The sequence below is a fragment of the Vicugna pacos genome, chromosome 17 (assembly GCF_048564905.1).
Source record: "Vicugna pacos chromosome 17, VicPac4, whole genome shotgun sequence".
NCBI lineage: Eukaryota > Metazoa > Chordata > Mammalia > Artiodactyla > Camelidae > Vicugna > Vicugna pacos.
Window position 1 is genome coordinate 39,599,278 of NC_133003.1, and position 15,742 is coordinate 39,615,019.

At 44.4% G+C, this 15,742-nt stretch overlaps 1 long non-coding RNA gene across 1 annotated transcript in view; it reads right to left on the reverse strand.

Moving 5' to 3' along the window:
* LOC140686800 (uncharacterized) overlaps positions 1–15,742 on the reverse strand; it is a 103,462-nt gene that overhangs the window by 18,533 nt on the left and 69,187 nt on the right. The gene's annotated exons all lie outside the window — the stretch shown is intronic.

Sequence of the window (15,742 nt, forward strand, 5' to 3'; positions counted from 1 at the left end):
CAAGAGCCCACAAGAACTAATTGCACGAGTGTTAACAAAATCTAGATGAAACCATGCAATTAGCCATGAAATTCAGGTTTGAAGGGCTCTTTCCAAAAACACAATTTTTGCACTTTCTCTGTATTGCTTTGCTGGGCATTGGCTTCCCTAAGGCAAAGAGGTTTTCTCCAGAGAAGGAGCGAAGCATGCAGTGAGGGGGGTCATTTTCACACAGTTCTAGGCATCTTTAGCCAAACCTCTAACTAAACACAGGTGTCAGCAAGGCCAGTTAACCAGAGCTCATCCCACCTCCAGGACTGTTAACAAGACAATGACATATAGCCCAGGGTGTTAAATCTTCCAAGGCAGGAATCCTTGTCTTCGGTGAATGGCCATGAATCACCGAAACAGGATATGCCAGGATGTTTAAGACGGCCGTATATTTATTTATGAGCGAATGACCAGTTCAGTCTTTCTGCCAGTTACCTTTATGGTTTTTACGAGATTTGGATAACGTTTATTTATCACCCATACCGTTTCCCATTCACAATGGAGCTTTGTTTGACATTAAGAGACATTTTTAATGTTTCCTGCTGGTCTCTCTGGCATGAATAAAGGGATCTTTTTCCTTTGAGTTTCTCCAAGGAACTCATGCAAAGCTAATTTGGATGATAAAATGATACCATTTCAAACATTTTCATGCACAGATTATATTATTTGAATCTTTTCATAGGAAGAGATTAATCGTGGTTTGCATCACCAAACTTAGAATTTTAGTAAGAAGGCTGGCCAGATGAAGAGCCAAAATATCTTTTACAACAAAATATACTATACCAAGAAAGTATCATCTGTCTCTCCTATTGGACTGTGCTTATGTCATTGGCCATCCGAGGGGTGAATCTGTTCCTAGAATGGGCAACATGGACCCAAGGCGAAACTCCACCATTTATTATTGTTGTTAATGACAATATTAATAGCTTCCATTTACTGAAAGTTTATTTTGATCCAAGCACATGCACAGTGTATTGGAGTACTGAAGAGGAAAATACCTGTTTTAGTCTCTCTGGCCCCAATAACGTGGAGTAGGAAAAAAAAAAAAAGCTAGAGAGGTAAGAACGAATAACCTGTATTTTCCAGATGAAGAAACTGAGGCTCAACATTGCTAACTAACATCCCCCAAGACCCCAGCTGGTGCTGAGAGAGGCAGGACTCACAGGCAAACGGGTCCAGTGCCAAGGGTTGTCCCTCTCGAGCGATGCTCTGCTGTCGTCGTGGCCTATGCCTTCAAAATGCTCTTCTCCCCCAAATTATTTCATGTGGACAAGTCCATGAAGGGAAAAAAAAAAAACTGGCTGCCAAATACCATGTAGACATAGCAAAAAGCTAATTGACTGAAACTCTTAACTTCCCAGCCTTCTCTTGTGGTTTCAGCGGAAGTCATCTTAGCATCTCGGCCGTGGGGACGGCGACCCACTGGCTTGAAGAGGCGCCAGCGGCTGTGTGGTCCAGCTCAGGGGGGCCAGTCGGCACAGCCTCACCTCCTGCCTCCTCTTTGCCAAGTGCACTAGTCTCCTGGGATGTCGTCTCTCGCGTCTGGCTCTCCCTCAGACAGGACAGCACCTCTGCCGCCATCACCATCATCCCAGCAGCCTCACCGCAGCTCGCTTTACGGTACATCGTACGTGCCAGGCGTAAACGCTCGCCTTACGGCACGGCACGTGTGCCCGGCGAAGAGCGCTGTGTAATACACAATACAGAGCTACAGCTCGTAGATGTGCCTGTGCACATTTTATTCTCCCAGCCTCTGAAAGTCACGACCCATCTTACACACTAGGAAAGTGAGATTTAACCTGGGTCTGGCCAAAGTCACGCGACAAGGTAGGAGATCTGGGGACGGGAATCCAGGCTGCTGCCCTAGAGCCCAGGCACTTAACCTCTTACCTGTAGAGGCTGAGGACCTTTTTCCAAAGGGGCAAAGCAGCAGCCTCCCAGGACCAACCTATAGGGCGTCTCAGAGCTGGAATGATAACCAGGGCTCTCTCCTCATTCTAGAACCCCCTCCACCATACCACACTGCCCCATTCTCTCTCCCTATTTCTCCCTCAGCAACGGGGCATAGAATGTGGGCCTGCCTGTATGTCAGGAACTGTGCTATATGCTCACAGGAAACAACAGCAAAGCAAAAATGAATTGAAAGAAGTCGTGGTTCGTGTTATCAGCAACCCCAGAGCCAGATGCCCTGTGTTAGACTCCTGCTTTGCTATCAACAAACCTTATAAACTTGAACAGATCACCTCACTCATCTGGTCCTTAGTTTCTCTATTTATAAAATGGGATGACGTTGGCACCTTCTTTCGGAGGTTACTGTGGGGATTGAAAAGAAAGATGACTAGATGACTAATGTAAGTTTAAAGGGGATAAGGTGTGTAAAATACCTGGTCTATTCTTAGAAGATGGTAGAAGCAATTTTGTTTTCACCAGCCCATTAACATACACATATAATTATACTCACAAATTGATATCCAAATGCCAGTCTAGATTTACAAAGAGGAATTCCAAAGGAGGAAACTGAGATAAGACATCAAATGGGATGTCCTCATAGAGGAAATGTGGGCTAATCTGGTTCTTGAAAGTTGGATACAGAGAATTCAGAGGGTGAGTAATAATAAATTGTAACTCATCATTTCCTGTGTACTAGGGTCTTGATGTGAGGCACTGTATTCCTTACGACCCTATTTGTCTACACATCCACATTTAATAGGTATGAAGAGACTGCAGCTCAGAGAGGTCAAGTGACTTGCCCAAGGCCACAGAGCCACAAAGCAGTTGAACCAATCGTCAGTCCACACTTGCCTGACTCTCTGGCCTAGCCTTCCTTTCTCTGTGAGGGTCACTGAGGATAGCGCAGAGAGCAGGTGAGTGAGAAAAGCTACCCATGGAGAGTGGAGAGTTCTTCCCACTGTAGCTGGTGCCCATGGTCTCTGGACAGCATTTAGGAGGTGTATGAACTTGGATGGGAATAAAAATTACATATCCTTCTCATTAACATTTACCTAAAGTTTAGCGTCACCTTCTATTTTGAATCTAGGCAATAAACTACATTATTAGCAGTGCCAGTGGCTTCTTCACCAATAGATGAGACATGCTCAGATGGCTAACCCACAGAAACTATGACAGAATTGATGCATGTCGTTTTCAAGCTGCTAAATGTTTTGGAAGGCAATTGAGTACTCAGGAATAGATAACCAATACATTGCTATCAGAACAAAGAAAAAGAGGAGAAAGGGCTAGAGGGAAAGAAAGTGCAAAAGGGCAGAACTTTCTGTCACCATCTCCCCTTTGGCCATAACATTGGGGTCACTCCTTAATGCCACAACACCCATATTCTTGACTCTTTCTTGTCCCCCTCAACACCCAGTAACTGCAGCACAGCCTTGCCTGTGCTGGTGCATTCCTTGGGGACTATTTGAACTTTGCTGCCATGGTCACGGCAGGCTCAGTGACTCATTCTAAGAATTCATTGTAACCAAATGCCTTACTTCATCAGGACAGAGGCCAAAATCGCTTAGCGTTCTTTTAATGTTCTTGTAGTGACTTCAAGCCCATCCAGTGAATTTCACAAAGCCCATTTCATGAACATTTGCTTGACTCCCAGAGAATTTCTAAGACTCTTGGCAGTGAGGACACCTGGCCCATAAAAATCACATAGACATGATCAGTTTCCTCCACCAGCTGTCCTCACCCAAGCTCTCAGGACTCCACCCCAACCTGCTGGGAATGTGGATTTGTATCCACCCACCTCCATCCATGCCTGGCTTTTGCACAGTTCTACTTTATACTCATGGACCCTAAAGTTATTGTCAGAGGCTTCTGCTCAGCTTCCAACAGGCTTTTGAATTGGGGTAGAACTGCCAGCTAAGAGCCCTGTTAAAAGGACTCTCTGAGACATACTCCCTTCTCTGGCCTAGCCAAGCCTTCTCCGGCCTAGCCAAGCCTTCTCCTCATTGGACACAACACTCACCCTCCAGGATGTAGTGGTTTCATTTGTGTTACCTTATTTCCTCCATCCTAATGCACCAATCATGGGACTGCATACTGTGGATTTAATGATAGCTCTTCACTTGGGGAAAATACTGTCATACTGAATTTACACATTGATTGTTTTTTACAATACCAAAGTTACTGAGGTATAGTTTATATACTGTAAAATTCAAATTGTACATTTCAGTGAGTTTGGCTAGTTTATACCCCTGTGTAACTACAACCACAGTGAAGACATGGAACATTTCCATTATGCCAAAAAGTTTCCTTGTGTCTCATCCCAAATAATTTTCTGCACTTCTGCTCCTGAGCAACCACTGATCTGCTTTCTGTCTTTATCGATTAGATTTGTGTTGTGTACAGTTTCATATATGTCGAATGACACAACACATCTGCCTTTATGTCTGTTTCTTTCACTCAGCATGAGTCTGAGATTTATCTGCAGAGTTAGAATGTATCCTGCATGCCAGTAGTTCGTTCCTTTTTACTGCTGAATAGTACTCCTGTCTACTTGGTTTTTTCTGTGCTTTCTTTGGCATTTTCCAAATCTATTCAAGAATAATTGACATGGACTAAACTGTACAGAAGATATATAATTTGATTAGTTGTAATATATGCACATATCCATGATACACACATAGATTTTTACAAATCAGAATTAAAAAAAAAAACAGTGCAGCTTAGCATGGTAAAATAATTCCTTTAAGTCTCCTCTGGGAACTCTAAGTGAGTATTTTCCTCACATTTGGCTAATCAGAGAATCTTCAATGACTTTTCCAAAAAAAATGTCTATTCTAAGGTGATTTGCTGCCTCTGATGAATCAACTTTCAGAAGCAGACCTTTTGCTAAAAACAAAACCAAAATAAAAAAAAATGCTTAATGTGCATTTTAGTACATTCAATATTGCTGTGACAGGACTTTCAGCTGCAGTGACATGAAACCAATTAAAAATGGCTCAAGAAAAACAAAGTGGAGACAGAGAGGGATTTGTTGGCTAACACAAATGAAAAGCCTAGGGACTTCAGGCATAGCTGTATCCAGGAGCTCAAATAGCATTAGGACTCAGCCTCTCCTCTTTTTCTTTCTCAACCCTGCTCTCCTCCCTGTCAGCTTCCTTCTCAGACTAACTCTCCATGTGTTGGCCTGCTGCATTTCTGGATTACTTTTTTCTTGTATCACTCATGAAGACAAATCACCTCGAGTGATTACATCAGAAAAAAATTAATGCAGGGAACTGGTTACAGAGGTGGTAGAATTGCTTAGAAGAGACTGGGGATGATGACTAATCCAGAGAGATCAGCCACATTAGGAAGTACTGCCTCCCTTATATCAGAGAGACAAAGAGAGCAGGATGATGTAATTGGAGCCCAGAGGCTGGGTACCAGCCTGTTGAGGGCTGGAGCTACAGAGGAGCTGCAGATGCTGCTGGAGGTGCTGCCCATGACAGGGAGGGGGAGGGAGAACTACTCTGGCCTCACCCTCAGTCTTCCTTGGTGCCTCTCATTGGCCCAACCCAGCCAGAAGCCAGATGGTAAGGATGCTAGGGAAATACAGCCTGCCGGGGCCACCCCTCTAGAATATAGACTAGAGTAGAGGAAAAATAAGAAAGTAGGAGAAACGCTTTGAGGGCAAAAGGCCACGCACAATCCTTGTGGCACGTGAGCTTTTTAATAGCTCCAACAGAAGGCTTGGAAAGGCGTCTGATCTGTCCAGGTGTGGGTATCAGGGAGGCTGGTGGCCAGGAGTCAGCAGTAAGTGGAGCAGGACAGCCCCCAAAGCAAAGGCAAAGTGCTCTCTCCTAATGTGGAGGCAGGGTTGGCAAACTCAGACATCCACCACATCTATCCCAGGGGTGGATACCAGAGGCTGCATGGATGCCAACGGCCCCGCTCAGGTTATTTCCAAATGGCAGAATTGCAGGTTTGCTGTGATCCCAAGGTCAGGACCTTGCTGATAGATTTCCAGTCCCTGGGAAGATGGAAAAGGAAAAATAAAAAAGATCAAGAAGCACTATTTCTGTCCCTTCTAACAAGGGTCCCTGCTTCCCAAGCATGGGTTTTGTAGCAAGAGGCCCAGGGCCTGGGTGGGAAGAGCGGCTTAGGAACCCAACCCCAGGAAATGTAAAAACCAAACGTCTAAATGGTCTTCAGTGGCATTTTTCCTTCTAAAGGAGACACTCTGCAACCCAAATGCAGAGGCCAAAGGATTTCGTATGAGTCTTTTATGATCTCTATAAATTTCAAGAGAGAGAATTGGTGAGCAACTGGGCTCCGTCACTGTCAGGGCGCTGATTGAACGTGCCTTTAATGGAGTCTCCAGCAGCCATAAAAATGCATGAAAACAGCCTTCTGGACACAGCCAAGCCTGATGGATGGAGCGGTGACACCCAGTAAAAGCCAAATGGGCTGGACTTGTCCTCACGCCTGTGAAGGGGAATACATCTTGGTCTCTTAGGATAGAACTCACATTTGGAGACGCATTAGGCATCCTATGTGAAATTTCTCCCCAGGGGAATGAACACATACATACATACATACATACACACAATCAAAACTAAACATTGTATGGGGAAGGCTTTTACATAGACAGGATTCCCCCAGGAGTTAAAAACTTGAGCATTCCAGTAGGTTGAAGATCAACGCCCTCCAAATTTATATCCACCCAGGACCTCAGAATGTGACTTTATTTGGAAATAGGGTCTTTGCAGATGTGATTTTTAAAGTTTTTTTTTTAACTTGGGGGGAAGTACTTAGGTTAGGTTTTTAGTTAGTTAGCTATTTTTAATGGAGGTACTCGGGGTTGAACCTAGGACCTCATGCATGCTAAGCACACACTGTACCACTGGCCTATACCCTCCCCCTCTGCAGATGTGATTTTTACATAATATTTTAAACTTTAGCTTGCCAGCTTGAAGATATTAATAATGATACCTACAGATAAAATGAGCAGAGGATATAGAGCACATATTATCACATAATAAATGCACAATAAATGTTGACAATTATCACTACTCATGAGAAGATGGAGGGAAGGATGAGAGCGGAGCTAATACTCCTGGTAACCCTGAATGAACAGCGCAGCGTCCTGAGGGAGTGCAGGATGGAGAGCTTACTTAGCAGACACATTGCCTTCCTTCTCCATAACCTATCCGCTATAGCACTTCAGAGGCCCCTTAACTTAAATCTCTTAGAAGAGGGAGAAATGCCTCTCTTTGGGTACAGATGCTTGCACGGTTCTGCCCAGATGAAGCAGTGTGGCTAGCTTGCCCTAGACCCGCTCTGCCGCAGTCAAAAGGTCACCTGATGCAGCTGGCCAGGAGGTTTAGGAATCCAATTCAACACTCAGATAAGAAAATGCACTGAACCCCTTTATTCCTGACACAGGCATATGGTGCAAATCATTTGGCATGCACCAAATTATTAGCGTACTCATTTATTTTGGAATGTATACAAAATAGGCGGAACAAAACATGTACCATTTTCAGTAGAATCCATTCCCTCTGCTGGGGGTAAAATACCTCTTGTGGGAAGGTATTCAATGAAAATAAATTATCTTCAGGGGAAAGTGCATGCTTTCCTAAAGGAGAGGATTGTTCTCAACACATTTTTTAATTCAAGGAGTGTCTGTTGTGCATGTATACATGTGTGTATTGAATGCAAAGCTGGAAAATTATTAACTATATTTATTAAAAACTGAAAAGACATATGTACCCAAAATAACAATAAGTTAGATTTTTTTTTTCCTTACACATAAATAAGAGAAACTCAGGGCCAGATACTTTAGAGTTACTATGGTGGCTCCATGGTATCAGACATGCATGCTCCTGTCTTTCTGCTTTGCTAAACTCAAAAGTGAGTAGCTTCCATCCTTAAGAGTCACTTTGTGGCCCAAGATGGCTGCTGGCACCCGAGCTACCACATGTGCATTCCAGGCCAGCAGTGGATGCAAGAAAGACAAAGGAGTTCCTCTCCCAGGTGTGTCAATTTTTCTCAGTCTTCCCCAAAGTCCCACACAAGGTTTCCAGAGTCACATACATCCCCTAATTGTAAGCAAAACTGAAATGTTGTCTTTTGTTGGGTGCATTGCCACCTTAAATAGGAGGGCCTCTGTTACTCAGAAAAGAGGGGAGAATCAATAATGGGCGGCAACCAGCAATCTCTGCCTCACATGGGAAAGTAAAAGTAAACCTTACTGAATTATTGAGTCCAATAAGGTCTAGAACAGAGATTGGCTATAATTTGGAGGTTAAAAATAATCACTTGTCTTCGTTTCTATTTGTAACCTGAGTAGACACATTTTAAGAACTGAAATGCAAATCTGAAAACAGTCAAATACCTAGAGAAGTACATGCCTTTGTGGACTTAACCTTACAGTAGATTTTCCTCTACTTTTAAAATCATGACTCCAATTGCATCACCATTTATTGGTGTCTTAGACGATGCAGGTAGCCACAGAAAAAGCCGCCACAAACTGGGCGGCTTAAACAACTGACATTTTCTCACCGACCTGGAGGCTGGGAAGCCCAAGGTCAAGGTGCTGGGAGGGTTGTTTCCTGGTGACGCCTCTCTTCATAGCTTATAGACGGCCGCCTTCTCACTATGTCCTCACCAGGCTTTTCCCCCAAGCACATGTGCACCAGGAGTGAGATCTCTGGTGCCTCTTCCTCTTTGTATAAGGATATCAGTTCTATGGAATTAGGACTGGACACTTATGACTTCATTTAAGCTTAACAACGTCCTTAGAGGTTCCAATTACAGTCATGTTGGGGGTTATGCCTCCAACGTATGATCTTTGCAGGGGGGAATTAAGTCCATCACAAGTGGTGATTAAAACCCGTGGATAACTGGAGAAGAGAACACCACTGCTGCTAAAACTGTCTCAGTGGTGCCACACCTTTCGTCTAGACTTTTGCGTGAAATCAAGTGATTGAGTTGGTGACAACCAGATCTACAGGGAATCTTGCATAAGGAATTTAGAAATGCTCCCAACTCCATCTTTCCTTGTGATGTCCTTGAGGCCACAAGCCAGATTTATCAAACTCGACAGAAAGCAGACATGTACATCTTTCAGATCAGAGACTAGTTCAATATTTCACAAAGTATTCCATAAAGAAAGGGTTTTAGAGGCCAGTTCATTTGGGATACGCTTAGCTCAAACAATAACATTTCTTTATTTTTCATTGTGTGACTGCAGGTCTTCTCAGAGCCTTTAATATACTTGTACACACTGTGAATCCACATGTTCGAGCCATGTGTTGCCACATTTTCAAAATAACCTCAGCCCCATTTTGAGTGTGCACTTTTGGGGATTAGTGTTCTCCAGAGTGTACCTTGGGAAACCACGGACGCTGTCCCCTGGGGCAGGATTCTTCACATCGGCCCCACTGACATTTTGGGAGGGGTAATTCTTCCTCTGGGGCTGTCCTGTGCATTGCAGGATATTTAACAGCATCCCTGGTCTCTATCAAGTAACAACTCCTCCCCTACCCTGCTGTGACAACCAGAAATATCCCCAGACATCATCTGATGTCCCCTGGAGCAAAATCGTTCTCACATGAGAATCTCCCTATTTATTTATTTACTTACTTACACAAGCTCATGGGTTCTCAGCTTCTTCCACGGGTTACGCTTATGTACTATTTAACATTCAAGTGATTCCAGATTTGGCCAGCAGGAGCCCTGTCAAACTGGCACCTGTGTTCTCTGGGGTTGTGTCCCCATCCATCTTTGAATACTTGACTCCAGAACTTCCCATCTGGAAAAGTTCTGGAATCAAGAAAATATACAGTGACTACTCAAGAGACCTCTCTCTCTCTCTCTCGGGGTATGAATACTTAGCCCATTTTTGGAGCCTGTTTTAGTAACACTGTTATTTGCTAAAAGAGATGGTATTGCTGGTGAGGACTCACTTCAAAAACTGAAATGGCAATAAAAGTTGCTGTTTCTGTGAGAACTAAGTTAAATTCTTATGGAAATTTATGGAAAGGGTCCATAAATGAAAATTGTTCTTAACATGTTACGGTGGGGAGGGTATAGCTCAGTGGTAGAGTGCATGCTTAGCATGCACGAGGTCTTGGGTTCGATCCCCAGTACCTCCTCCAAAAACAAAATAAATGAATAAACCTAATTACCTCCTCGCTACACACACACACAAAAGATGTTATGGAGTTAGGTGTAGACACACACAAAAGATGTTATGGAGTTAGGTGTAGACAAGACAACTGTATTATTTTAAACAGAATTTAATCCTCACTTTTGCACACTGTTTCAGGAGAACACCTGCTGTTGAAAGTCAAGTACAGCATTTTCATATGCTCTAAAAATCCAGGGGAGGAGATTGTCTTATTCATGCTATTCACTAACATTTTCCTCATTCTATCAGGCAGTGTTAAGCTGTGAGAGTCCTCCCAGGAGGTGTCACCCCAACGCATTTCAATCCACCTAAAGAGAGATAGGAACCTGGAAAGTCTTATTGGCCCAGAAAGTAAGAAAGTGATCAAAGACTGATGGGGACATGTCCAGAGAACACAGGAGCCAGGCTGACGGGGTTCCCACTGGCTAAATCTAGGATCATCTGAATATGAAGTAATAAACAAATGTTAACACATGGAATAAATTAAGACTCCATGAACTTGTACAAATAAATAAACAAATAATAAGAAGAGAAAGTTCTTCCTCATAATAAAAAAAACTAATAATGAAATTAGAGGAATAATGAAATTAGAAAATGACCATTTTGCCAACATGGTAATAGTAACTGATTCCGTCAAGAATGATGAAGCCAGTGGGTAAAAGTTTTAGGAGGAACACTACTTACAGAGTCCCAGAGTCTCTTATCACAAAATAATGAATTGCAAAGGTAAAATGGAACTTTCCACAGGAGAAACCTGACAGAGGGCATCGTAACCAAGTGATCAAGAGTAATGCCACCAGTGACAGGCAACGTCAAGGGCACCTGGATCTGAGGCACTGAGGAGGCTATGGTATCATTTCAGTGGAGTCCCCCGCTGAAGTTGCATAACCTGAGGGCATTCACGAGGAGACACCAGATAAAAACCCAAAGTGTGGGATGCTTTATAAAACAACTGTCCTGTGCACTTCAAAAACATCTGTGTCATCAAACCCCAAGAAAGACTGTTCTAGCTTAAAGAAAACCAAAGAGACATGAGAATGAAATGCAGCACATGTTCTTTGACTTGGACACTATGAAGGCAACTGACAAGATCTGAATACGGTCTGTGGATTAGACAATAGGTTTGTATCAAGTGTTAACCGTCTGATTTTGTCCTGTGCTTTGAAAGAGAACGTCTTTGTTTTTAGAAAATACATACTGAAGTTAGAGGGACTCATGTTTGCAACTTATTGTCAGTGGCTGGGGAAGAGGGGAATATGTATGTGCATATGTGTATACGCACATATTATATGCACGTATACTCAAGAGAGCCCGGGAGAGTGGGAAGTGGGAGCCACAATCGTGACAACGTGTTGACATTTGGGTTGGGAAGTCTCGGTGATGAATATAAGGAAGTTCTTTGTACAGTTCTTGCAACTTTTCTGAAAGTCTGAAATGATGTTTAAAAGTTAAAGCAAGCTGTGAGATTCAGGGCTCTCCTCAGCCACCCATCCCCAGACTGAATTCTCCTTTCTGCCTTACCCCACTTCTCCTTCCACCATCTCCTCTCTCAAGGAGTTCTGAGCACTTACCCAACAGGTTTTGTCTGAATGGCTTGCTACAAATAGGTTCCTGGATCCCGCCTCCAGCAACTCTGTCTCAGGGCACTGAGAGAAGTGGTTTTCTACCGATGCCTGAGTCCCACCCCCAGAGGTTCTGATTTGATTGGCTTGGAGTGCACTCTGGGCCTCAGAACTTGCTTAAAGTTCCCCCAGATGATTCTAATGAGTAGCCAAGGATGAACGTGAATATGAGTCACCCGAGGATTTATTAAAATGCAAATTCTGACTCGAGAGGTCTAGGGGAGCTGGTGCCCAACAGCTGCATCTCCCAGAGGATGCTATATGGACCACCCCTTGAGAAGAAACAGCCTCACCCAGAGTAGATTTCAAGCATTCCTTTCCAGCAGACCTTCACTATCTTTAAGTTCTGACAGCTCCAAGAGGACAGACACACCATCTGGTTTATTCTCCGCATCCAACTCTGGGTGTACCACTAATAGTCACTGAATAACGTGCATGAATGAATGTATGGAAGTTTCCCTAATAACACGCTAATCTCCACTAGTACCTCCCAGGCACTTAATATTTTTTAAATGGTCATATTTTGCATTAGAATGGCCTCCATCAGATTTCAAGAAATCAATGGCTTTTGAAACTAACAACCACTTTGGGGTGAGTAGAGTTGGCAAGTTCTCACCCCCCCTTCAGGAATCGCCCAGTGCAGGTGCAAATGACTGCAGCAGCCTCTGAGTCAGCTGCTCCTCTTTTTCTACCCTTCTCAAATCATTTTCGTATTAGCATATCTCTAAGTGCATATAATTTTCACATCAAAGAGTGTAATTTTTTGCAGAAGTGGAGTAGAGAATAATTCATCCACTGAAGTATCTCAAGCAGCAGTCTCGATAGCGTGACATACAAATTACACAGAAGACAGACGTTTAGAAAAATTTGGTGGCAGAATCTGTATTATTTAAGTCGAGGTGGAGAAAATTCACCTACTGAAACTAAAACATATCTATTTTTTGAGCTAAAAGCGGGCTCCCAGTTGAGTGATGAGAGAGTGGCCTGAGCTGATCGCCCACTTCCTGCCTCGCTGATCAGGGAGAGAGTCCACAGTTAGTCTTTCCTTCTGGGGGTGGGGTTGACCAGAAGCACGGGATTCACCAGCCCAATGTGTGCCACCCATCCCATACCAGCATCTGGCTCCCAATGGGTGCAGCCATCCCAAATCCCTCTGAGGGGAGACCCCACTTTGAGAAACAATCTGGCCTGAGGCAAAAGGCACACAAAGAAACCAGCCAGGTTCTGACTCTTGTTCAGCCGGTCAGCTCATGACTCTGTTCCCAGACACCAGGTGCTATGGCTCCTGCCCTTTGCCCTACTTACTGGGTCAGATAGCTGGACCCCAGTCCCCTTCCTTCCTCTGGGCCTGAAACCCTCTCCTGGGGACCTCTAGAGAGGGGGCCTTGACTCCACACACACAGACACCTAATGCATACACACACCTAATACACACACAACAAATACACACACCTATACATACATGCTCTTGTACACACACACACATCTAACACACCTATACACACACCCAATACATACACCTACCTAATATATACACACACCTACACATAAACACACATACCTAATACACACTCCTAATACATACACAAACCACACACACACACACACACACACACACACTCTTTGAGAGCGAGCGAGCGAGCAGGTTCATATCCCTGCCCCTAGACCACCTACCAGTCAGATCTCCTAGACTTTTGGGTCACTTTCAGGTGTAAAATACTTTAATTCCTAAACATTTTGAAAGTCCAGTCCAGAACACTGCAATATAGTCAGGAAAGAATGGTCTTTTCAGTAGATGCTGGCATCTGCCATATTCAGCCCACTGCCTGTGTTTGTAAATAAAGTTTTATTGGAACACAGCCACCCCCATATGCTTACACATGGTCTGTGGCTGCTGTCCTGCTTCCACAGCAGAGATGGGGAATGGGACAGAAACGATATATATGAGTCTCCGATTGCTGCTGTAACCCATGACCGCAACCTTAGTGATTTAAAGCAACTCACATTTATTATCCTACAGTTCAGGAATTCGGAAATCTAAAATGGGTTTCATTGAGCTAACATCAAGGTATCTGCAAAGTTGCATTCCTCTTTGGAGGCTCTAAGGTAGAAGCTGTTTTCTTGCCTTTACCAGCTTCTGGAGGCCACTCGGGTTCCTTGCCTTGGGCCCTGTTTCCATCTCCCAAGCCAGCAAAGACTGGTCGTGCCTTCATCACATTATTAGTCTGACACCATGTGCTTGAGTTGTGGGTTTGCCTATTCTCAAAGTCAGCTGGGGCTGCTGTAACAAAAATACCATGGAGTGACTTACACATCAGAAATTCATTTTCTCACAGCTACAGAGATTGGAAGCACAAGATAAGATCTCAGAAGTTTGGTTTCTTCTGAGGTCTCCCTCCTTGGCTTGCAGACAGCCACCTTCTCCCAGTGTCCTCACATGGCTTTCCTCTGGGCATGCACATCCCTGCTGTCTCTCTGTGTGTCCAAATTTTCTCTGCTCACCAGATCCCCAGCCAGACTGGATTAGGGCTCATCCTAACAGGCTGAAAGGCCCTATTTCCAAACAGAGGCACATTCTGAAGTACTGGAGATTGGGGCTCCAAAATATGAATTTGGGGGGGAGACACAATCCAGCCCATAACACTCCCCAGTGGTACCTGTCCTGATTGTACCCACTCGTACAGGACAAATTCCATGATACGAAGAAGGCACTTGGGCACAGAATCAGAGCCATGCAGGTGCTGGAGGCAGGGAGCTGCTGGCAGGACCAAAATTCTCCCAGGGTGAACCAAGGGGGCCAGAGGGGAGATGAGGGAACACTGAGAGCATCTTCTGCGCCGTCCCGACCATCCCACCCACCCACCCAGCACCTTCTGACCCTTCACCTTGCTTGACTTTTTTTTCTAACCCCTTAATACCTCTGGGCGTATTTGTATTGAGATATAAATCTCGTACCATAAAATCCACCCATTTAAAGTATGCAATGCATTAGCTTTTAATATTTTCACAGGGTTGTGCGACCATCCCCATGAGCTAATTCCAGGTCACTCTCATCAGCCCAGAAAGAAGCCTGCGCCCATGAGCAGTCACTGGCCACTACATTTCACTTTATCTTCTCGATGACTGCACCTCTGCCACCAGAACATAAGCTTCTTGAAAGCAGAGGCTTTGACTGGTTCACTGGTCTGTCTCCAGTCCTAAGAAAAGGCCTGGTCTACATGGCAGTAATTCAAGTAAACATTTAATTTGATTTAACATAGGAACCGGAAGCCACCTTCGTGAAACTGACTTGAGATTTTGAGTCAAGACGGAAGCCCGGAAATGGTATGTCATGGATTTATTCCACCCCACGTGAACCTTGTGCGGACGACACAGACAGGTCCTCAGGGCCTGGCCTTCAGTCTTCCACCCGGAAAGAAAAGAGGCCCCTCTCAGGGTGCTGGCTTCATAAACTGGGCTAGGAGACTTTAAGATTTATGGGCCTACGGTTGAAAGTTTTCTTTTGCTGTGGGTGACACTGGCAGTGACTGAACTCTCTACTTGTGTCTTGGTGAATTTTAACACTTCTAAACTTGAGAGTGCATTGACGAGGTGGTGGCAGTTCGGCTTAGAGATGAGAAAGTGCAGGCCGTGTCTCAGCCTGGACACTTGGGGGTAGCACTAAAACCAAACAAAAGCCTTTCCGTGTCCCCCGCTCCTTGTCTGTAGGCCTTCCCTGAGTTCCCAAGGGCAGATTCAAACACGTAGCAATTAGGGAAGAAAGGGAATGCAGAAAGAAAGGAAAAGTAGTCAAGAAACGACAGAGCAGCGATAAAGCAGAGTCCCACTTCGTCCTCACACGATGGACGTAACAGTCTGATACAGATCTCTGAGCTCTTCTACAGGAACCAAGGTCCTACCCAGGTCGGGGATGATAACCTCAGGTTAAGCACAAGCATGCAGACCCCAGACTGGCTGGAACTAGAAG